Below are 23,058 nucleotides of genomic sequence, written 5' to 3'. Positions count from 1 at the left end.
CGTCGGTGTCCAACTGCAAACGGGGAACCCCCGTGACTGCGCGCCTTATATAGACTCGGTCGGGCCAAGCGTTTGTTGTTACCATGACATTGACTGACGCACGCGCTGACGTGCGTGAGCGGAAACAGGCAAATATGTTTATCTCCCTGCTTGATAGCATCCTGGCAGGGGCGCTACTTAGCTTTCGGCGCTAACCACTGCTCCACTCCCGACACTTTAATTGCAACAGAATGATCCGTTAGCGAAGTCCAACAATGGCCATGTGTCTATAGGTAGATTTACATTGAACTAAATTAAATAACCTTAGGCGATAATATTTAAGGCTGCAGATACCGAAAAGGGCTGGAGCGCTGCGGGAGTTTACAGTCGGTGCAGTCGCCATTTTAAAAATATGAATATTTTTAAATTTTGACCAAAATGACAAGTTACGTTGTCAATAAACACATAAATACACATACAATAGATGTATCGTACATATGTCCTTTATTCATTCCAAACAATTCAGGCCATTTAAGTGATAAATATTGAAATTTACACGGAATTCACTACCCATCTGTCGTTGCTTGCGTCTCTAAACGTCAGTGTCCAACTGCAAACGGGGAACCCCCGTGACTGCGCGCCTTATATAGACTCGGTCGGGCCAAGCGTTTGTTGTTACCATGACATTGACTGACGCACGCGCTGACGTGCGTGAGCGAAAACGGCAAAATGTTTTTTTATACAACGGACATATTTTCACATGTGAACTTCACAACATAGATTTGTTTTTAATTTATTTCTTTGAATAATATGTACATAAGTATTTCAGGTATTTATAATGTATTGATCAATTCAATTCAAAACACTTTATCTCTATTATTTATCCCTGAAGGCCATTAAGGTAAAGCAAGCATCCAGGAAAATTAATATTACTAATAAGATCAATTAAAAGCGTCATTGTACAGGACAGCATTCTGATGGATAACTACTGCTGGGATTACAGGATTTCTCCTATTTGGGTCCTGCATCAGGGAGTCTGTGTCCTGATGGGAGCCACTGGAACATGGGACTTAGGATGTGAGGGGTCCCGACAGATTTCTTTCTTTGCAGGCTAATGGAATTAAACCGGGAGGTGACGGAGAAAGCGAGCACACTCAATAACAAAGTAGTAGAAGAGCCGCACAGTTGGCTTCCGTAAATTAAGACGTTGTACTGTAGCTTCAAGTCTGCTTGTACAAATCTCATCAGGACTTCCAGAAAAACAAAGAACATTTAAAGAAGAACAAATGTTGTATGAAAACTTGAAATGTAACTACAGACAAGTCAAAGCTACAATAGAGGAGTGGAACTACTGGTACTATTGTACATTTAGCCACAGTACAGTTATGCCTCTTCTTCAGTAGACGTGTCTGTGTAAATGTCTTCAATAAACCTAAACCCATTCTTGGTCAAATCTTAGAGCTTTTGTTTGAAGCAGAATCAAATCGACAAAATTAATGTCAAAACCAAAGTGACTGCGTGAAAAATGCAGCATGTCAAAACTCCAAGTCAAACCTCAAATTCACACTATGAAGAAACATATTGGTAATAAGACATTTTCTGTAGTATTACCTAATGAATACATCTCATGTTATTACCAACATCAGAATCACAACTGTTTTTTTTTTCCTGTTCTCGGGAACAAACTTCATCCGCTGTCACGTTATTTTTCTTTATCACAGTTCAGATTCAGATGTATTGCAGCCAACGTTTTCTCCACCAAGTATTGAGTTTGTTCCCTTCCCTTTATCAAACAGTGAAACACACACTTGGCGTGTAATAATGCAAGCTGCAGAGTAGATCCATGTCCGTCTATAACCAGCAAATCCCGAGTAGGTGGCAGCTCACAGCCCACAACTTTAGGGAGTGCCTTCATCTGCGCTGCGAGGTTCTGTAGGGCGCAGTATCTGGAAGAAAAGAAAGGACACACGCAGCATCTTAAATGTTCCAAAGTAAGTCTTCACAACATGATGGCTGGGACTGAGCTTTTGCTTTCTTGCTGACCTGTAGATTTCCCCATTGCTGAGCTCCTCTGCAAGAGACGGAGGTGTTGGCTTAACATGAGGTTGGTTTATGCGCCTTATGATCTTGGTACTCCCCACAAAAACGGGTCCACAGCGGGAGTGTGATTTTTAAATGTTTTCAGAGTTAATGAACTAGAATAAACCAAGTAAATGTCAAATCTTAGCTCTGTTGTGCTGACACCAACCATTGGGTGAAAAAAAACAAGGTTTAAATTTGATTTATGCAAATATAGAAGATGAAATATTATCAGCGTTGAGTCTTTCACTCATGTCCACCGTGACACAAATGTGAACAAGTCTATAGCCTAAACAACCAACTACCACACAGACCTGTAAAGAACTGACCATGACATCTTCACAGACTGACTGGAGCTGGGCTGCATGTGCAACAAATAATCCAACATGTGCATGGCTTAGGTTAGATCTGGCAATAAAAGCATGTGACACCACGTGGTCCAACGCCAGTTAATGGAATGAACCCAGTGCCGTTTCAAACTGGTAAATGACAGACTTTCTAGAAACAACGCAACATATGAACAATATACTGTTACAAGTACATACACACACAAACAAGACTTACGTACTGTGCATTATGATGCTGCATCACTGCTGCTAAAGTTGACTCCACCTCAGCCAATACTTGGGGCTGACGTTGCTGTGGCATATCATAATTAAGTCTCAGCACAGAGGATGAACCCGTCCCACCAGAGGCTTGCTAAGAGGTGGTAGCGGTGGAAGAGAGGCTTGATAAGAAGGTTGGTTGGGGCACCTGAAACAAAAATAGTAATCAACCAATAGTTTAAATTAGAATTACACGGAACAACACGAACAAGGTGCGTTGGACATTACGATGTTAAAAGCATGCAGAAGAAAACACGGACACGACATCAAGTCTCTAGTTCCGAAAATCAATAAAATTGTCGAAATAACTGAACCTCCTTGATTTCCATAGGCTGTGTGCCCATAGAATAAGTTTGTTTTAAAATTCACGTGACTTTTAAAGCTGTTAAATTTCATACAATAGTTTGGGTTAAAATGTGATCATCTTAAAAGCGACAGTACTATATTTCTTTTTTTCTCCGGCGCCGGTCGAGCTGGCTGCTGGTCACAACAGCTCCTGTCCTCTTACTTCTATTTATAACTTTCTTCACCTACTCAAGTTTATCTTTCTAGTGTTTTGTTAGTAGCATTAGTGTACACAACCTGTACACAGCTTTTACACAGTTTTTCTAAGTTTGGCGCAGTACAAACGCTGTTTTAAAGCTACGATTTGCGGCGGGGTCAGAGCGCGCATTGTTTACACCGCGGAGCAGGTGATCGCGCTGCGCAGCGCCGTAGTTCTGCCCAGAGACAGACACGAGATCACCGCTGAGGTGCTGGTGAAGTCCCGACGTGGGCGCCGCGCTGGAAATCTACAACGGGAGAAAACGAGACGCTTCGGGCCCGCTGTCCCCTCCGTCATCATGGGGAACGTGAGATCTCTCCCCAACAAGATCGACGAGCTCGCGGCGCTCAAACGGTACCAGCCGGAGTACAGAACGAGCAGCGTCCTGCTGTTCACGGAGACCTGGCTGACGTCACTCATCCCGGACTCGACTGTCGCACTGGGCAATTTTCATCTGCTACGTGCGGACAGAACGGAGAACAGCGGTAAGAGGAAGGGAGGGGGTCTGGCTGTGTTTGTGAACACCAGGTGGTGTATGCCACGACATTGCACTGTCAAAATGAAGCCGTGTAACAGAGACATTGAGCTGTTAGCGGTGGGCATGAGGCCATTCTACCTGCCACGGGAGTTCACACGAGTTATATTAATTGCTGTGTACGTCCCACCCTCCGCTAACGCTGACACAGCTTCTGAGACCCTGCTCTCAGTCACCAGCAGGCTGCAAACACAGCACCCACAGGCCCTCTTCCTGATCTCTGGGGACTTTAACCATGCACCTCCTTCAGCTGCTCTGCCTACATACACCCAAGTATGTGACCTGCCCCACCAGAGACAACAAAACCCTGGACTTACTCTATGCCAACACCAAAGAGGCCTACGCTGCATCCTCCCTCCCACCACTGGGCAGAGCTGACCACAACATCCTGCATCTCCTGCCTGTGTATAAACCTGTTGTACACAGGCAGCCGGTGGTGCCCCGCACAGTGAAGAGGTGGACAGCTGAGAGCGGGGAGGCTCTCAGGGACTGTTTTAAACACCACTGTGTGGACGGAGCTCTGCGACCCACATGGGGAGGACATTAACGCAATAACAGACTGTGTAACGGATTACATCAACTTCTGCTGTGAAAACACCGTTCCCACCAGGCGGGTTCGGTGTTTCACCAACAACAAGCCGTGGGTCACCTCTGATATTAAAGCTCTGCTAAAGGAGAAGAAGAGAGCATTTAAATCAGGGGACAGGGAGGAGCTGAGGAGGAAAATCCGTGAGGGGAAGTCCAGCTACAGGAGGAAGATGGAGGAGCAGCTGCAGCAGAACAATGTCAGTGAGGTGTGGAGGAGCCTGAAAACCATGTCAGGCTTCAAAGCTCCACACCCACAGGCTGAGGGGGACCCGAGCTGGGTCAACGAGCTGAACTCAGACCAAGCACCCACTCACACCTCCCAGCAGCTGCCTCCAAACCTTTTGTCACCTCATACCACTGGATTACCAGCCCCCACAGCCCTTCACACCTTTACACAAAGCCCTCTACCCTCAGCCCTGACGACTGGCGACTCATACCAACAACACCCCCTCACTTCACACCACACTGAGACACTCCCTCAACCCCTATCCTTCTCCAGCACCCAGGTGAGAAGTGAGCTCTTTCTCACCTAGAGAAGCCCGGCAGCACTGTGAGGATCATGTTCTTTGACTTCTCCAGTGCCTTCAACACCATCCAGCCGGTGCTTCTGAAACACAAACTGGAGGAGTCCCCACAGGGGACTGTACTGGCCCCCTTCCTCTTCACCCTCTACACTTCAGACTTCAGACACAACACGGACAGCTGTGTTCTGCAGAAGTTCTCTGATGACTCTGCGACCGTCGGACTGATCACAGATCAGAGGACTCACTCAGAACTTTGTGGACTGGTGCCAGCAGAACCACCTCCTGATCAATGCAGGGAAAACGAAGGAGATGGTGGTGGATTTCCGCAGACATCAGCCTGCTGTCATCCCACCGATGCACATCCAGGGAAGGGACATTGAGAGAGTGGACTCGTACAAGTACCTGGGTGTGCATCTGAACAAAAAACTGGACTGGACTCATAACACGGATGCACTGTACAGGAAGGGTCAGAGCAGACTCTACCTGCTGAGGAGACTGCGGTCTTTTGGAGTGAGGGGGCCACTCCTGAAGACCTTCTATGACTCTGTGGTGGCATCAGCCATCCTGTACGGTGTGGTCTGCTGGGGCAGCAGCATCACAGTGAGGGACAGGAAGAGACTGGACAGGATCATCAAGAGGTCCAGCTCTGTCCTGGGCTGCACTCTGGACACGGTACAGGAGGTGGGTGAGAGACGGGTCCTGGCTAAACTGACATCCATCATGGACCAGGACTCTCACCCACTGGAGGACTCACTGTCTGCTCTGGAGAGCAGCTTCAGTAGCAGACTGATCCACCCTCGCTGTGTGAAGGAGAGATATCGTAGATCCTTCCTACCTGCTGCTGTCAGACTGTATAATCAGAACTGTTGACCACGTCCCACTACAGTCACTCACCCACTGCATCAGTGGTTTATATAGCAACCTGCTCTGCACAATATTTGTGTAAATCTGTGAACAATCATGTATAATGTTACCGGTACAGATCTTATACCCATTACCGTGCAATAACCCTGCAATGACCTCATACTCACTCTAACTGTACTGTACTGCTTTGTACTGTGCCAACACAAACTGTTCTGTACCTGTATTCTCGCTCATCTGTACTGCTGTTGTGAGAAGTAATTTCCCCACTGCGGGACTATTAAAGGTTTTCTTATTCTTATTTCCCCATCTGGCAACACTGCACAATATTCACCTTTAAGTCCATAAATGCGCACGTCCCAGTGGCCACACTCGTCTCTCCTGGAGGTCCAATCTAGGTTTGGATGTCTGCCTCCATAAATCTGTGTGACCATCAGTTCCATTTCTTCAGTGAACCTGATAAGTGAGGATGAAATAGCAAAAGAAAATGGGGAGGTTACCCATTAATTCAATATAAATTAATCTGATTTTAGGCGTGTCTATAATAAACAGCAAAGTCCGGGCTACAACGCTATAAATGTCGGTCACGTGCATCAAAAACAGACGAAAATATGAAACAATCACCCGTTAGTGTAACGCTCTTCATTGCAGCCTCTCTCCCTGACCGTACGAAACTACTGAAGCCAGCTTGGACTTTTATCTTCTCGTTTTATTGGCCTGCAGGAAACAAATAACAAACATGTAGATGTATGTTTCCGTGTCTGCACTGCACAGCTCCCCCTCATCGGTGCATGCGGCAACGTGAGAGCCCAGCCAGCAAAACTTGCTAAACATAATTTACAAAGTTGGCGCCACACGGCAGCCATACAAGCATAAAGATGAGGTGCTTAAACAAGGTGGTGAGCATAGTCTAAAACAATGAAATAACAAAACCCATACCTGCATGTAGATGTAGGTTTCTGTGTCTGCACTCCACAGCTCCCCTGAATAAATTGACAGATAAACAAAATTGCTACAATACAACAAAACACAAATTTGCTAACATGCCAACACGAGGAGCTCAGGTCACCAAGCTAATCCTCGTAGGCAAAACCAAAAATTACCCAACAAATCTAAACAAATTATTACGAGAACGACGAGTAATGTAATATAATGAGCAGCAAATAATGCACAGCAAAAACAGCAACACAAACTGATTTCTGCAAGAAAATGTAAAAATAAATCAAGCGCCTTTCTCCACACAACCTACCCTCATCGGTGCATGCGGCAACATGAGACAGGACAGAAAGAGCAGGTAGTACGGAAACAAAAAAAGTTCAAAAAGTGCGGTGTGCAGTACGGAAAGTATTAGAGTGGACGAAATAAAAAAAAAAATCCAACAGATAAAATTCACAAATACAAATTTAAATTATTAAGCGATTAAAACAAAAAGATAATTTAATCTTAAAATGACATAAACCATTTACAAAAAAAAAAAAACAACACAAAAAACTTCATTACACCAGCACGGGACAAATTTGTGGCTCTACCGCTACAATAATTTTTGCAACACAAATAAACTCCTCAAATAAAAGCCACTATTCTGAAAAAGGATCTAAGGACATGCGCCAAAGAATAGCATAGCATACGCCACCAATACGCGTGGCAAGTTATGATCTGATGAACGACGGACGCTAAGCTAATCGCTAGCTAAATGCTTTGTGTACACATTGCCATATAATAATATTACTGCTGTCCATATTACTGGCAAACACACTCCCTTTAAAAACAAAACTATTATATGTGCACACAATCTAAAGAAATAACAGAATTAGTTATTCGAATTAAACAATTATTTACTTTTTCTTTTTGAGCTAGAGACTTCACGTAGTGCGTGTTTTCTTTGACAGGGTTTTTTTAGACATGTAATGTCCGACACCGAATGAACACCGCGCAGCAGCGGCTTTAGCTTCACTTTAGCTTGAATCGTAGCGTCTAACACCAGGTAAAGCCGCTTGATTTCCTTACCAGATTCTTTTCATCCAGTAATTTGCTTCGGTTCTGAACACACTTCCTTATTTTCGCCCTTATCGCAATACTGGACAAACGGTACAAGTGTGCATATAAACCTGAGCAGGTAACTGAACCAATCAGCAGCGCTTATAATGTGATTGACAGAGTAGAGGAGCCAACCAGGTAGGCGTGACAACAGTTTCTGGTGACGTGCGCACAATCTAAACAACATCAAAACATGATGGACGCCAGTGTCAACTCTATCGTATATTGGCTCTACGATATCGTAGATCGTACAGACCCCAAAATGATGTATGATTATGATGTCTTTGAACAAAAATCCAGATCTGTCCAGTCATCTGTGTTACAACTTTCCATCCTGATGCCTAATGATGTTGGAGTGACGAAAACTCACATTGTCCCAAACTATCACATACTTTGGCGGGTGATCTCCACTCCGACCCCTCTCTTCTTCAGGGATGAGATCTCTGTAGAGAGTTTGTGATGTGTAAGCACACCATTGTCAGACATAGAACATTGTGTTGTGCTTCACCCATATATATACTTGCCAGTTGATGGTTAAGGAGATGCACCTTTGTTAGAGAAAGTCAAGTCACCTGAGAGCAATTTACCAAATCAGGACAGATTTAGAAAGAAACATATAATGGAGATGTACAGAAATATATTTGTCACATTATGACAACTCGGTCAACCATTTTGCAGTTAATGATTTATACGATGAACTAATGACTAGATGTTTTGAGGAGTAAGACTATTGCGCAGTGAACTATATAATACATTTTGATCAACATGACATAAACAATTGATAATGTAGCAAAGAGCTGGGAATTGCGCAGAATCATTTGAATGGATGTACCAAAGCATTTGCAACTGGTTCAAAGTGAAAAAAAGAGAAAAAAGAGAAACTGCTTGATGTGAAGATTGAACAAATAGTTTTGAGAATTTCACTCTGATCTGAGAATTGTACGAAAGCGACTGAGAAAGACTGTAAAGTACACAGTTTTATTGACAACATGATTAAGTAATTTGACTGTCTTGTTCATAGACAATGACACAAGGACTTGACATTCTGATGGCAATGCGATGAAGAGATGAACTAAAGATTTTGAGCAAGTTACAGGCTGTTGCAAGGAATCCAGTGTTTGGCTGTTTGTACAAATTGTTTTGAGAAATGCACACACATATTTGCAAACTTCAATTCTGTTCTAAGAATTGAACTAAAGCGACTGAGAAAAACTGTAATATTGTGCCTGCATTTCCAGATCACACTTGCACAGATTTAATTGCTAAACTGGCAACAGAATGATCCGTTAGCAAAGTCCAACAACGTGTCTATACGGTAGATTTAACTAAATTAAATAACCTTAGGCGATAATATTTAAGGCTGCAACTACCGAAAAGGGCAGGAGCGCTGCGGGAGTTTACAGTCGGTGCAGTCGCCATTTTAAAAATATGAATATTTTAAACTTTTGACCAAAATGACAAGTTACGTTGTCAATAAACACATAAATACACATACAATAGATGTATCGTACATATATCCTTTATTCATTCCAAACAATTTAGGCCATTTAAGTGATAAATATTAAAATTTACACGGAATTCACTACCCATCTGCCGTTGCTTGCGTCTCTAAACGTCGGTGTCCAACTGCAAACGGGGAACCCCCGTGACTGCGCGCCTTATATAGACTCGGTCGGGCCAAGCGTTTGTGTTACCATGACAGTGACTGACGCACGCGCTGACGTGCGTGAGCGAAAACGGCAAAATGTTTTTTATACAACTGACATATTTTCACATGTGAACTTCACAACATAGATTTGTTTTTAATTTATTTCTTTGAATAATATGTACATAAGTATTTCAGGTATTTATAATGTATTGATCAATTCAATTCAAAACACTTTATCTCTATTATTTATCCCTGAAGGCCATTAAGGTAAAGCAAGCATCCAGGAAAATTAATATTACTAATAAGATCAATTAAAAGCGTCATTGTACAGGACAGCATTCTGATGGATAACTACTGCTGGGATTACAGGGTTTCTCCTATTTGGGTCCTGCATCAGGGAGTCTGTGTCCTGATGGGAGCCACTGGAACATGGGACTTAGGATGTGAGGGGTCCCGACAGATTTCTTTCTTTGCAGGCTAATGGAATTAAACCAGGAGGTGACGGAGAAAGCGAGCACACTCAATAACAAAGTAGTAGAAGAGCCGCACAGTTGGCTTCCGTAAATTAAGACGTTGTACTGTAGCTTCAAGTCTGCTTGTACAAATCTCATCAGGACTTCCAGAAAAACAAAGAACATTTAAAGAAGAACAAATGTTGTATGAAAACTTGAAATGTAACTACAGACAAGTCAAAGCTACAATAGAGGAGTGGAACTACTGGTACTATTGTACATTTAGCCACAGTACAGTTATGCCTCTTCTTCAGTAGACGTGTCTGTGTAAATGTCTTCAATAAACCTAAACCCATTCTTGGTCAAATCTTAGAGCTTTTGTTTGAAGCAGAATCAAATCGACAAAATTAATGTCAAAACCAAAGTGACTGCGTGAAAAATGCAGCTTGTCAAAACTCCAAGTCAAACCTCAAATTCACACTATGAAGAAACATATTGGTAATAAGACATTTTCTGTAGTATTACCTAATGAATACATCTCATGTTATTACCAACATCAGAATCACAACTGTTTTTTTTTCCTGTTCTCGGGAACAAACTTCATCCGCTGTCACGTTATTTTTCTTTATCACAGTTCAGATTCAGATGTATTGCAGCCAACGTTTTCTCTCCACCAAGTATTGAGTTTGTTCCCTTCCCTTTATCAAACAGTGAAACACACACTTGGCGTGTAATAATGCAAGCTGCAGAGTAAGATCCATGTCCGTCTATAACCAGCAAATCCCGAGTAGGTGGCAGCTCACAGCCCACAACTTTTAGGGAGTGCCTTCATCTGCGCTGCGAGGTTCTGTAGGGCGCAGTATCTGGAAGAAAGAAAGGACACAACGCAGCATCTTAAATGTTCCAAAGTAAGTCTTCACAACATGATGGCTGGGACTGAGCTTTTTGCTTTCTTGCTGACCTGTAGATTTCCCCATTGCTGAGCTCCTCTGCAAGAGACGGAGGTGTTGGCTTAACATGAGGTTGGTTTATGCGCCTTATGATCTTGGTACTCCCCACAAAAACGGGTCCACAGCAGGAGTGTGATTTTTAAATGTTTTCAGAGTTAATGAACTAGAAAATAAACCAAGTAAATGTCAAATCTTAGCTCTGTTGTGCTGACACCAACCATTGGGGTGAAAAAAAACAAGGGTTTTAAATTTGATTTATGCAAATATAGAAGATGAAATATTATCAGCGTTGAGTCTTTCACTCATGTCCACCGTGACACAAATGTGAACAAGTCTATAGCCTAAACAAACCAACTACCACACAGACCTGTAAAGAACTGACCATGACATCTTCACAGACTGACTGGAGCTGGGCTGCATGTGCAACAAATAATCCAACATGTGCATGGCTTAGGTAGATCTGGCAATAAAAGCATGTGACACCACGTGGTCCTACGCCAGTTAATGGAATGAACCCAGTGCCGTTTCAAACTGGTAAATGACAGACTTTCTAGAAAACAAACGCAACATATGAACAATATACTGTTACAAGTACATACACACACAAACAAGACTTACGTACTGTGCATTACGATGCTGCATCACGGCTGCTAAAGTTGACTCCACCTCAGCCAATACTTGGGGCTGACGTTGCTGTGGCATATCATAATTAAGTCTCAGCACAGAGGATGAACCCGTCCCACCAGAGGCTTGCTAAGAGGTGGTAGCGGTGGAAGAGAGGCTTGATAAGAAGGTTGGTTGGGGCACCTGAAACAAAAATAGTAATCAACCAATAGTTTAAATTAGAATTACACGGAACAACACGGAACAAGGTGCGTTGGACATTACGATGTTAAAGCATGCAGAAGAAAACACGGAACACGACATCAAGTCTCTAGTTCCGAAAATCAATAAAATTGTCGAAATAACTGAACCTCCTTGATTTCCATGGCTGTGTGCCCATAGAATAAGTTTGTTTTAAAATTCACGTGACTTTTAAAGCTGTTAAATTTCATACAATAGTTTGGGTTAAAATGTGATCATCTTAAAAGCGACAGTACTATATTTCTTTTTTTCTCCGGCGCCGGTCGAGCTGGCTGCTGGTCACAACAGCTCCTGTCCTCTTACTTCTATTTATAACTTTCTTCCCCTACTCAAGATTATCTTTCTAGTGTTTTGTTAGTAGCATTAGTGTACACAACCTGTACACAGCTTTTACACAGTTTTTCTAAGTTTGGCGCAGTACAAACGCTGTTTTAAAGCTACGATTTGCGGCGGGGTCAGAGCGCGCATTGTTTACACCGCGGAGCAGGTGATTGCGCTGCGCAGCGCCGTAGTTCTGCCCAGAGACAGACACGAGATCACCGCTGAGGTGCTGGTGAAGTCCCGACGTGGGCGCCGCGCTGGAAATCTACAACGGGAGAAAACGAGACGCTTCGGGCCCGCTGTCCCCTCCGTCATCATGGGGAACGTGAGATCTCTCCCCAACAAGATCGACGAGCTCGCGGCGCTCAAACGGTACCAGCCGGAGTACAGAACGAGCAGCGTCCTGCTGGTCACGGAGACCTGGCTGACGTCACTCATCCCGGACTCGACTGTCGCACTGGGCAATTTTCATCTGCTACGTGCGGACAGAACGGAGAACAGCGGTAAGAGGAAGGGAGGGGGTCTGGCTGTGTTTGTGAACACCAGGTGGTGTATGCCACGACATTGCACTGTCAAAATGAAGCCGTGTAACAGAGACATTGAGCACATTGAGACATTTAATTCCATTAGCCTGCAAAGAAAGAAATCTGTCGGGACCCCTCACATCCTAAGTCCCATGTTCCAGTGGCTCCCATCAGGACACAGACTCCCTGATGCAGGACCCAAATAGGGGAAACACTGTATTCCCAGCAATAGTTATCTATGTGATTGCTGTCCTGTACAATGACGGCTTTTAATTGATCTTATTAGTAATATTAATTTTCCTGGATGCTTTTCCTTAATTGGCCTTCATGGATAAATAATAGAGACAAAGTGTTTTAAATTGAATTGATCAATACATTATAAATACCTGAAATACTTATGTACACATTATTCAAAGAAATAAATTAAAAAACAAATCTATGTTGTGAAGTTCACGTCTGAAAATATGTCAGTTGTATAAAAAACATTTGCCTGTTCCAACAACAAACGCTTGGCCCGACCGAGTCTATCCCGTTGTTGACCGCAGCCAGTATGGAAAGCATATGAACTACGCAGATGTGCCAACCTCAGCTGCATCCAGGACCCGCCATGTGTGCAGCTGCAGCTACTGTATTAATACTTATTATAACAAGAGGTGGTGTAATTAGCTACTACTGATCAAGTGACAATAGAGAACTGATAAAATACTAAGCTGAAGCAAATAAATGAGACAGGTTTTGTTCATTGGTCTGAAAGCCTGCCTTGTAAATGCTTTTTTTCATAAGTTTATGTTTAAGTTTATTTAACTTTTCACAACTGGATCTCCTTAGAGTTGGACAATATTCCCCTTTTCTCCTATTTGAAACGTTATTTTAATCTCAGATACTGTTAACGTGATTTTACTTCTGTGCAAATGTCTTTCTTTGACTCTAATTTATTTTACGAATGACTTTGAATTCTTGAAAGTCTTTGTTAAAACTTTACTTTTACGGTTAAACTTAAAACAGGGTTAAAATTAGACTATAGTACTACCCTAAAGCTGCTAACCCTAAACACTGGCTATTGTTGTTGTTTTAATTGTTGTTTATTGTCTTTCTGTGACATCACACATGCTAGAAACAGACCAGAGTTAAACAAGTGACTATAATTAGCTGTGACTGTGTTACAAGGTGAAACACTGAGAAGAATACGAGGTGGTGGAGCTTTTGTCTTTTCAGTCTGATAATGTTGGTGGCACAGGCTGCTACCATGTTTTGAACTGTTTCTCTGCACGTTGTTATTGTAAAATACATTTAAAAATGTGACTAACTCATGTAAATCACTAAACTCTACAGATACGTTGTGTGACGTTTATTTATTTTACAAACAGGGTTGTTAGGCACAACAAGGGATAATCAAATATGGAAATACAGATAAAAGTAAAATATAATAAGTCATAAAACCATGAACTTATGTTTAACCATCACGTTCAACGATTTTAAGTAATTGGTCAAATAATTTAGGTGAGGGAGTACAACCACCACAAGTTGCCCATGTAATGAATAATAAGAGATTTAAATCATTTCAGAGGCAAAGCATTCACAGTGTAGCTAAGGGCTGATAAACTATCTTAAAATGAATGTATTTGACTTTTGGGTGCAATCGTGAAGGAAAGATAGCTTGGAAATCATTTTCTTCACAGTGAATCTGAACCTTCCCATGAGTCGAACGAGTTGACGTCACAGTAAGTTTTTAATTTGAAGCAACAAAATTTGACAAAGTTAAAACTTTGTTTTATTACACTTTGTATCCAACAAAACAATAACACCCACTTTTAAGACAGGTAGAAGAGGAGTTCATCAAAGTACACGTAAATGTTTTTAAGTGTCAGAGATGGAAATTAATAAAGTTATTGTGTGTCTTTCACGGTGTAACCAGATAAAATCTGATTCTTTTGCTAATGGATCATCGCCCTGTGTTGCGTGTGGAGTCTCCGTCTATTACATGACTATAGTTAAAACAACAATACTTGTAAAGCTACTAATCTTAAACACTGGTTGCGGTCGTGTTTTAACTGTTTTTATACATTGGCAATTTTACGAATCGCTAGAGAAACCGTCCAGCTGCCCACCGAAAGTCACGTTCTTCTGGTCTTACGTTACACTCGGTACCTGATCGCGTTCATACCAATCACAATCGATGTTTCGCGTCTCTCCTCGTGTGGTCTGTATTTCAAAATAAGAGCCGTAACCAGAAGTTGACCCGAAAATATTTAAAATATTATTTAAAATGAGGAACGCTTCACGAATTTGCGTGTCATCCTTGCGCAGGGGCCATGCTAATCTTCTCTGTATCGTTCCAATTTTAGTATATGTGCTACCGAAGTAACACAACATCTCACTGCAACTCACCCCTACTTATAGGGGCTATGTCCATGAACACTCTGTGTTGTGGTGGCGCAGTATTGCTAAAACGTTTTAAGTGCCAAGCAACTAGTGGCTTTAACAGGCCAAGAAATATTGGTCTACGCAGCCATGGGTCATGTTTTGAGAGATCTGTTCGTCAGGACACATTCCTACCCCAGATTTACTGCAATCTTGTCCTGTCTTTGCGCACAGGAGCTCACGGGGCTCATGGGAAATTATTTAAATCAGGCCTTACGTCAGGCGCTCAGGATTGGAGGACTGCAGGTCACGGAACAAAAGACTCACTCATAGCTCCTCCTCCAACAACTGCCACCTGGAACCTCACGCAGAAATGAGGGTGGGGGGGAAGCGGTAGGGTGAGGGTGGGGGAGAGACACACACACACACACTCAGGCGGCACACGATCCATCCATCCATCCATTTTCTAACCCAGCTGGCTGTGGGCGAGAGGCAGGGTACACCCTGTCGCCAGTCCATCGCAGGGCAACACAGAGACAGACAAACCATTCACACACACACACACACTCACACCTACGGGCAATGGAGAGAGGCCAATCAACCTAATGCATGCTTTTGGACTGTGGAAGAAAGCCAGAGAACCTGAAGAGAACCCACGAGAAAACCCCCATCCTTCTCGTCAGCGCTGTACTCTGGCTTATACAACTAACCGCGAATATCAGACTGTGCGTGCTGAAGTATGGCAAGCCAAGAGGGTCACAAGAACGGCGTTTTTAAAACGCGTTTTGTCAGGTTGTGACGCGTCTCGTAACGCGTTTTGTCAGGTTGTGACGCGTTACGAGACGCGTCTCGGTTTTTTTCGAGACGCGTAACGAGATGCGTCTCGTTTGGTCTATGCAAATTTTTCCCCACCAACGTTTTCCCACCACCAATACATTCAAAGTGACTTCAGCCAATCACTGATGACTTGGAACAGTCAAAAGTAGTAGATGACTGATACTCACTGACAATGTGTAAACAGTGAAATAGAACTGAAAATAGCCCCTTCCTTGGCTATGTAAGAACATATTCACCAAGTGCTGTAGATAATAAAAGAAGATAATAAAATAAAGCTAAAAGTTTTTAGAACTGAAAATAGCCCCTTCCTTGGCTATGTAAGAACATATTCACCGAGTGCTGTAGATAACAAAACAAGATAATAAAATAAAGCTAAAAGTTTTAAGCACATGCTTATATTAAGCACATGCATGCTTAAAATATGAGTTTACAATTTTTTTTTTTATTTTAACAAAATGATAAGCTGAAGAGCATTCGGTGATTAAAAATAACAGATATGGTTCTGGTGGTACACCGCGAGTCAGGGGATTGTGTGTGGGAGTAACCATCAATGAGCAGTGCTTTGTGTGGTGTGTGAAGAGTAAATTGTGCTTGCTTTCTACAAAGGAAGTGCACCAAGAGGTGCTGTTATTTTGTGTCTCATTGCCTGCACAGTCTAATCTGAGCAGTAGACACATGAATGATATTGCTTGTAAATAAGTACAGGATTTAATTGGGCATTCAGTTAATTGGACTTGCTTGCAAGAAGGACTCTTAATTGATAAATAATTTAATTTGTGTTGCTATAAACTACAAAGTCTTTACCTTAGCCAAATGTGCATAGTTCATGCATCGGCCATCCTGTACGGTGTGGTCTGCTGGAGCAGCAGCATCACAGTGAGGGACAGGAAGAGACTGGACAGGATCATCAACAAGTCCAGCTCTGTCCTGGGCTGCACCCTGGACACGGTGCAGGAGGTGGGTGAGAGAAGGGTCCTGGCTAAACTCGCATCCATCATGGACCAGGACTCTCACCCACTGGAGGACTCACTGTCTGCTCTGGAGAGCAGCTTCAGTAGCAGACTGATTCACCCTCGCTGTGTAAAGGAGAGACATTGTAGATCCTTTCTACCTGCTGCTGTCAGACTGTACAATCAGAACTGTTGACTACGTCCCACTACAGTCACTCACCCACTGCATCAGTGGTTTATATAGCAACCTGCTCTGCACAATATTTGTGTAAATCTGTGAACGATCATATATATTCTAACCGGTACAAATCTTATACCCATTACTGTGCAATAACCCTGCAATGACCTCATACTCGCTCCAACTGTACTGTACTGCTTTGTACTGTGCCAACACAAACTGTTCTGTACCTGTATTCTCGCTCATCTGTACTGCTGTTGTGAGAAGTAATTTCCCCACTGCGGGACTATTAAAGGTTTTCTTATTCTTATTTCCCCATCTGGCAACACTGCACAATATTCACCTTTAAGTCCATAAATGCGCACGTCCCAGTGGCCACACTCGTCTCTCCTGGAGGTCCAATCTAGGTTTGGATGTCTGCCTCCATAAATCTGTGTGACCATCAGTTCCATTTCTTCAGTGAACCTGATAAGTGAGGATGAAATAGCAAAAGAAAATGGGGAGGTTACCCATTAATTCAATATAAATTAATCTGATTTTAGGCGTGTCTATAATAAACAGCAAAGTCCGGGCTACAACGCTATAAATGTCGGTCACGTGCATCAAAAACAGACGAAAATATGAAACAATCACCCGTTAGTGTAACGCTCTTCATTGCAGCCTCTCCCCCTGACCGTACGAAACTACTGAAGCCAGCTTGGACTTTTATCTTCTCGTTTTATTGGCCTGCAGGAAACAAATAACAAACATGTAGATGTATGTTTCCGTGTCTGCACTGCACAGCTCCCCCTCATCGGTGTATGCGGCAACGTGAGAGCCCAGCCAGCAAAACTTGCTAAACATAATTTACAAAGTTGGCGCCACACGGCAGCCATACAAGCATAAAGATGAGGTGCTTAAACAAGGTGGTGAGCATAGTCTAAAACAATGAAATAACAAAACCCATACCTGCATGTAGATGTAGGTTTCTGTGTCTGCACTCCACAGCTCCCCTGAATAAATTGACAGATAAACAAAATTGCTACAATACAACAAAACACAAATTTGCTAACATGCCAACACGAGGAGCTCAGGTCACCAAGCTAATCCTCGTAGGCAAAACCAAAAATTACCCAACAAATCTAAACAAATTATTACGAGAACGACGAGTAATGTAATATAATGAGCAGCAAATAATGCACAGCAAAAACAGGAACACAAACTGATTTCTGCAAGAAAATGTAAAAATAAATCAAGCGCCTTTCTCCACACAACCTACCCTCATCGGTGCATGCGGCAACATGAGACAGGACAGAAAGAGCAGGTAGTACGGAAACAAAAAAAGTTCAAAAAGTGCGGTGTGCAGTACGGAAAGTATTAGAGTGGACGAAATAAAAAAAAAAATCCAACAGATAAATTTCACAAATACAAATTTAAATTATTAAGCGATTAAAACAAAAAGATAATTTAATCTTAAAATGACATAAACCATTTACAAAAAAAAAAAAAACAACACAAAAAACTTCATTACACCAGCACGGGACAAATTTGTGGCTCTACCGCTACAATAATTTTTGCAACACAAATAAACTCCTCAAATAAAAGCCACTATTCTGAAAAAGGATCTAAGGACATGCGCCAAAGAATAGCATAGCATACGCCACCAATACGCGTGGCAAGTTATGATCTGATGAACGACGGACGCTAAGCTAATCGCTAGCTAAATGCTTTGTGTACACATTGCCATATAATAATATTACTGCTGTCCATATTACTGGCAAACACACTCCCTTTAAAAACAAAACTATTATATGTGCACACAATCTAAAGAAATAACAGAATTAGTTATTCGAATTAAACAATTATTTACTTTTTTCTTTTTGAGCTAGAGACTTCACGTAGTGCGTGTTTTCTTTGACAGGGTTTTTTTTAGACATGTAATGTCCGACACCGAATGAACACCGCGCAGCAGCGGCTTTAGCTTCACTTTAGCTTGAATCGTAGCGTCTAACACCAGGTAAAGCCGCTTGATTTCCTTACCAGATTCTTTTCATCCAGTAATTTGCTTCGGTTCTGAACACACTTCCTTATTTTCGCCCTTATCGCAATACTGGACAAACGGTACAAGTGTGCATATAAACCTGAGCAGGTAACTGAACCAATCAGCAGCGCTTATAATGTGATTGACAGAGTAGAGGAGCCAACCAGGTAGGCGTGACAACAGTTTCTGGTGACGTGCGCACAATCTAAACAACATCAAAACATGATGGACGCCAGTGTCAACTCTATCGTATATTGGCTCTACGATATCGTAGATCGTACAGACCCCAAAATGATGTATGATTATGATGTCTTTGAACAAAAATCCAGATCTGTCCAGTCATCTGTGTTACAACTTTCCATCCTGATGCCTAATGATGTTGGAGTGACGAAAACTCACATTGTCCCAAACTATCACATACTTTGGCGGGTGATCTCCACTCCGACCCCTCTCTTCTTCAGGGATGAGATCTCTGTAGAGAGTTTGTGATGTGTAAGCACACCATTGTCAGACATAGAACATAGTGTTGTGCTTCACCCATATATATACTTGCCAGTTGACGGTTAAGGAGATGCACCTTTGTTAGAGAAAGTCAAGTCACCTGAGAGCAATTTACCAAATCAGGACAGATTTAGAAAGAAACATATAATGGAGATGTACAGAAATATATTTGTCACATTATGACAACTCGGTCAACCATTTTGCAGTTAATGATTTATACGATGAACTAATGACTAGATGTTTTGAGGAGTAAGACTATTGCGCAGTGAACTATATAATACATTTTGATCAACATGACATAAACAATTGATAATGTAGCAAAGAGCTGGGAATTGCGCAGAATCATTTGAATGGATGTACCAAAGCATTTGCAACTGGTTCAAAGTGAAAAAAAGAGAAAAAAGAGAAACTGCTTGATGTGAAGATTGAACAAATAGTTTTGAGAATTTCACTCTGATCTGAGAATTGTACGAAAGCGACTGAGAAAGACTGTAAAGTACACAGTTTTATTGACAACATGATTAAGTAATTTGACTGTCTTGTTCATAGACAATGACACAAGGACTTGACATTCTGATGGCAATGCGATGAAGAGATGAACTAAAGATTTTGAGCAAGTTACAGGCTGTTGCAAGACATCCAGTGTTTGGCTGTTTGTACAAATTGTTTTGAGAAATGCACACACATATTTGCAAACTTCAATTCTGTTCTAAGAATTGAACTAAAGCGACTGAGAAAAACTGTAATATTGTGCCTGCATTTCCAGATCACACTTGCACAGATTTAATTGCTAAACTGGCAACAGAATGATCCGTTAGCAAAGTCCAACAACGTGTCTATACGGTAGATTTAACTAAATTAAATAACCTTAGGCGATAATATTTAAGGCTGCAGATACCGAAAAGGGCTGGAGCGCTGCGGGAGTTTACAGTCGGTGCAGTCGCCATTTTAAAAATATGAATATTTTTAAATTTTGACCAAAATGACAAGTTACGTTGTCAATAAACACATAAATACACATACAATAGATGTATCGTACATATGTCCTTTATTCATTCCAAACAATTCAGGCCATTTAAGTGATAAATATTGAAATTTACACGGAATTCACTACCCATCTGTCGTTGCTTGCGTCTCTAAACGTCAGTGTCCAACTGCAAACGGGGAACCCCCGTGACTGCGCGCCTTATATAGACTCGGTCGGGCCAAGCGTTTGTTGTTACCATGACATTGACTGACGCACGCGCTGACGTGCGTGAGCGAAAACGGCAAAATGTTTTTTATACAACTGACATATTTTCACATGTGAACTTCACAACATAGATTTGTTTTTAATTTATTTCTTTGAATAATATGTACATAAGTATTTCAGGTATTTATAATGTATTGATCAATTCAATTCAAAACACTTTATCTCTATTATTTATCCCTGAAGGCCATTAAGGTAAAGCAAGCATCCAGGAAAATTAATATTACTAATAAGATCAATTAAAAGCGTCATTGTACAGGACAGCATTCTGATGGATAACTACTGCTGGGATTACAGGGTTTCTCCTATTTGGGTCCTGCATCAGGGAGTCTGTGTCCTGATGGGAGCCACTGGAACATGGGACTTAGGATGTGAGGGGTCCCGACAGATTTCTTTCTTTGCAGGCTAATGGAATTAAACCAGGAGGTGACGGAGAAAGCGAGCACACTCAATAACAAAGTAGTAGAAGAGCCGCACAGTTGGCTTCCGTAAATTAAGACGTTGTACTGTAGCTTCAAGTCTGCTTGTACAAATCTCATCAGGACTTCCAGAAAAACAAAGAACATTTAAAGAAGAACAAATGTTGTATGAAAACTTGAAATGTAACTACAGACAAGTCAAAGCTACAATAGAGGAGTGGAACTACTGGTACTATTGTACATTTAGCCACAGTACAGTTATGCCTCTTCTTCAGTAGACGTGTCTGTGTAAATGTCTTCAATAAACCTAAACCCATTCTTGGTCAAATCTTAAAGCTTTTGTTTGAAGCAGAATCAAATCGACAAAATTAATGTCAAAACCAAAGTGACTGCGTGAAAAATGCAGCATGTCAAAACTCCAAGTCAAACCTCAAATTCACACTATGAAGAAACATATTGGTAATAAGACATTTTCTGTAGTATTACCTAATGAATACATCTCATGTTATTACCAACATCAGAATCACAACTGTTTTTTTTTCCTGTTCTCGGGAACAAACTTCATCCGCTGTCACGTTATTTTTCTTTATCACAGTTCAGATTCAGATGTATTGCAGCCAACGTTTTCTCCACCAAGTATTGAGTTTGTTCCCTTCCCTTTATCAAACAGTGAAACACACACTTGGCGTGTAATAATGCAAGCTGCAGAGTAGATCCATGTCCGTCTATAACCAGCAAATCCCGAGTAGGTGGCAGCTCACAGCCCACAACTTTAGGGAGTGCCTTCATCTGCGCTGCGAGGTTCTGTAGGGCGCAGTATCTGGAAGAAAAGAAAGGACACACGCAGCATCTTAAATGTTCCAAAGTAAGTCTTCACAACATGATGGCTGGGACTGAGCTTTTGCTTTCTTGCTGACCTGTAGATTTCCCCATTGCTGAGCTCCTCTGCAAGAGACGGAGGTGTTGGCTTAACATGAGGTTGGTTTATGCGCCTTATGATCTTGGTACTCCCCACAAAAACGGGTCCACAGCAGGAGTGTGATTTTTAAATGTTTTCAGAGTTAATGAACTAGAATAAACCAAGTAAATGTCAAATCTTAGCTCTGTTGTGCTGACACCAACCATTGGGTGAAAAAAAACAAGGTTTAAATTTGATTTATGCAAATATAGAAGATGAAATATTATCAGCGTTGAGTCTTTCACTCATGTCCACCGTGACACAAATGTGAACAAGTCTATAGCCTAAACAACCAACTACCACACAGACCTGTAAAGAACTGACCATGACATCTTCACAGACTGACTGGAGCTGGGCTGCATGTGCAACAAATAATCCAACATGTGCATGGCTTAGGTTAGATCTGGCAATAAAAGCATGTGACACCACGTGGTCCTACGCCAGTTAATGGAATGAACCCAGTGCCGTTTCAAACTGGTAAATGACAGACTTTCTAGAAACAAACGCAACATATGAACAATATACTGTTACAAGTACATACACACACAAACAAGACTTACGTACTGTGCATTACGATGCTGCATCACGGCTGCTAAAGTTGACTCCACCTCAGCCAATACTTGGGGCTGACGTTGCTGTGGCATATCATAATTAAGTCTCAGCACAGAGGATGAACCCGTCCCACCAGAGGCTTGCTAAGAGGTGGTAGCGGTGGAAGAGAGGCTTGATAAGAAGGTTGGTTGGGGCACCTGAAACAAAAATAGTAATCAACCAATAGTTTAAATTAGAATTACACGGAACAACACGAACAAGGTGCGTTGGACATTACGATGTTAAAAGCATGCAGAAGAAAACACGAACACGACATCAAGTCTCTAGTTCCGAAAATCAATAAAATTGTCGAAATAACTGAACCTCCTTGATTTCCATGGGCTGTGTGCCCATAGAATAAGTTTGTTTTAAAATTCACGTGACTTTTAAAGCTGTTAAATTTCATACAATAGTTTGGGTTAAAATGTGATCATCTTAAAAGCGACAGTACTATATTTCTTTTTTTCTCCGGCGCCGGTCGAG

At 41.9% G+C, this 23,058-nt stretch overlaps 2 long non-coding RNA genes and 1 other non-coding gene across 12 annotated transcripts; 1 reads left to right on the top strand and 2 right to left on the bottom strand.

The window, feature by feature from the left end:
• Window positions 1-195: 195 nt before the first annotated feature.
• LOC114849754 (uncharacterized) lies at window positions 196-22,825 on the bottom strand. 10 transcript variants are annotated; one of them, XR_003784681.3, is made up of 12 exons: window positions 18,857-19,206; window positions 17,786-17,829; window positions 17,471-17,563; window positions 17,181-17,302; window positions 11,425-11,609; window positions 8,123-10,715; window positions 7,723-7,928; window positions 6,655-6,698; window positions 6,340-6,432; window positions 6,050-6,171; window positions 2,627-2,811; window positions 196-2,174 (listed from the first exon to the last, which is right to left on the bottom strand). It is a non-coding gene; the product is annotated as an uncharacterized LOC114849754 (long non-coding RNA). The 10 variants fall into 10 exon arrangements; XR_008693820.1 differs by lacking the exon at window positions 18,857-19,206 and adding an exon at window positions 18,687-18,800; XR_008693818.1 differs by lacking the exon at window positions 18,857-19,206 and adding an exon at window positions 18,096-18,173.
• Window positions 14,774-14,879, bottom strand: LOC114850212 (U6 spliceosomal RNA). Its single transcript, XR_003784793.1, has one exon. It is a non-coding gene; the product is annotated as a U6 spliceosomal RNA (small nuclear RNA).
• Window positions 17,553-18,225, top strand: LOC129603699 (uncharacterized). The gene is made up of 2 exons (XR_008693839.1): window positions 17,553-17,597; window positions 17,802-18,225. It is a non-coding gene; the product is annotated as an uncharacterized LOC129603699 (long non-coding RNA).
• Window positions 22,826-23,058: the final 233 nt, after the last annotated feature.

Source organism: Betta splendens, chromosome 24 (genome assembly GCF_900634795.4).
Source record: "Betta splendens chromosome 24, fBetSpl5.4, whole genome shotgun sequence".
Lineage (NCBI taxonomy): Eukaryota > Metazoa > Chordata > Actinopteri > Anabantiformes > Osphronemidae > Betta > Betta splendens.
The sequence above is the reverse complement of the archived record's forward strand: the minus strand, read 5'-3'. Positions and strand labels throughout refer to the sequence as shown.